Here is a 2,533-nt window from a genome sequence, read left to right as displayed (position 1 = left end):
TTGAAGTTAGTAGACATATGAAGAGATGGTTAGTGTCATCGGGCCTATTATTCAAATTGGACTGAACAGTTTAATCTGCTACAAAATCCCGAATGGAGTTGTGTCAAAGTATCGCGAGCCTCAAGAAGCAACTCGAGCTCTAGTTTGCGATAGGAGGCGTTGGTCTCCCGCGATGAAATGTAATATTATGGTTCAGCGATTGGTGTATTCCCATTCCCAAGACAGTTGGTTCTACATTTTCGAGTGAATATACCTGTGCCTTTTTAGCATACTTGATGAAACCATATTCAAAGGTAAACAAAATCTGTGTCCGTTTTGAATTACTGAAAACTGAGTCAAAGCGCGTTATGTGTCGGTAAGATTATTTTTCAACCTTTCAGCTGGCATGTGGGTAAAGACATACCAGTTCCTTATTTTACTGGATAAATTTATTTGGCCGTACCCGCCATTGCAAATTTTCCTTACAGTTTTCCTCTATATACCTGTGACGGGGAACCCGAAGAGTACTGCTCAGTCATTTTTGGACATAATATACGTTTCGAGTTTAAGCGTTTATAACATTCATAATGAGTGAAGCTTTAGCCTAGAAGACACTACAGTAGTCCAGTTAGCGATATGAGCAGCACCATTATGTTTCAAGTTATCTGTGAAGACTTAAATACTACCAGGTGGAGAGCGATAGCTCAGCAGAGATTTAATTGGAGATCGACAGTTAGAATAAAAAGTGGCTTTGTTGAGCCAGAGGGATCTTATGTTATGCGGGAGCTTAGTTTACTACTTCCGGAGATCTTAGTGTAAAACCTGTGTGGAATCGCATAATTCAGTTCAAGAAAGGCTAGTGAAACAATTCTACTTGTCGTGGGCTTCAATCTAGCAGCGCTTTAGCTGGCCTGAAGTTAACCATCACAGGATACCGCGAGATATTTTATAAAGTATGAGCCGCGCTCCATGCAAAGGTAATGACTAAAATGAAAGCTCTCTACACCACTGATGGATTTAATATTAAGTCAATATTTTTTAAACTGGTTGTTTAAGATACAGAGGCCGGTCTGTAAAAGTTCATCTAAAGTTTATAAATGCTTTCGGATGCTAAAAATATTTTGTTTTTGGGTTTACAGTAGCATTTTGCCGACTCAAAAGAAATGTGCACACGGTTATCTTTCAGGGATGGATCTTTTAAAAGTTCTTTCAATTGAAAAGAGTCTTACAAAGTTCAACAGATCTACATAAATAGCTGAATGAGAAATTTTAGAACAACTTTAGGAGATACGTATATCGTGGAGGTTTGCCGTGGAGGAGAGGGCGAATAGAGCTTTACCTCAGCCACTGGGTATTTCAACAGTAAGCGCATTCTGCTGGCAATGAAATGGTCTGGCAGTTGAAAACTCAGTCGTAGAGAAAACTTTTTTGAATATACATCACTTCCTAATCTTTGGTTTAACCCGTTGGTATGCATTCTGTATTTCAAAACCTAATATTCGTCTTGTGATAAAGCCGTCTTAAAAGACTAAGGACGAATTTGAATAATCAGGTGCTTGAAATTTGCTGATGCTGGGTAGATGTCTAGAATTGTTGATTTTGTTGGGTGATTTTTTCCAAATGCTAGAAAGAGGAATTATTTTGGAAACCAACCGGTTTCGGCATTGTGCTATCTTCACTGTAATTTTTCGTCTCTAAATCAAACTTGACAAGGGATGACGGAAATTCATTTCAGAAAAAAGTTATCGAGAATTATGGAATCGCCATATCTTGTGTCCTAGATTTCTCGTTGGTTGGTATATGCAGAATGAATGAAAATACTGTGGGAATATCGTCTGCAAGTGTTAAGCCCTTAAAAAGTATTCTGCCGAATTTAGAGGAAAGAGAGGTCGCATAAAGTTTCAATTCCCCAAAAGGATTTTCAGTGCCTCCTACTTTCAGGGATTATCTATATAATTTGGTCGCTATGGAGTTCACTGGTCACACAGTGGCTTATCAGACTAACTTTGCCTAACCTTTACACAATTCCAGTCTACTAAAATATCTTTTACAACGAGATGCAGGGATTCTATGTTGCGCATGCCACCGAAATGTGGGCTCTGTAGCATGCGGGAAAACTTTACGGAACTTCTTGTCAAGAATGCTTCTGTAGTTAAACAGATAAAAAATTCTATTCCTTATTTTAATGTCTTTAAGCTTTACTCGCAATAAAATAAATTGTTTTAACAAATTTTATTTATTTTTTCTTCTTTCAGGTAAGTCCACATCATTAATTTTGTTATTTGACTCCGTTCGTAGGCTGACTACAGCTGTTGTCATAAAATGGCACACATAGCCAGTGGCTGTGATTTCCATGGAAGTCAAACTAACGGTAGTTCTGGTGCATTAAACAATTTGCCAAACCACAAATTGGCCAAATGCGCACAAGTAAGTGAATCTAAGTTTGCGTCAAACGCTCAAATTACCAAATTAAAGACTGTCTGGGCTCGAATGAAAATCAATCGAGCGATATAAAATCACATTTTTCCTAAGAAAACTGAAAAGAAGTGGTTAA

The sequence above is a fragment of the Rhagoletis pomonella genome, unplaced genomic scaffold, assembly GCF_013731165.1.
Source record: "Rhagoletis pomonella isolate Grant_MI unplaced genomic scaffold, Rhpom_1.0 Rhpom_scaffold_00008, whole genome shotgun sequence".
NCBI classification, from domain to species: Eukaryota; Metazoa; Arthropoda; class Insecta; order Diptera; family Tephritidae; genus Rhagoletis; species Rhagoletis pomonella.
This window is presented reverse-complemented; position numbering follows the sequence as displayed.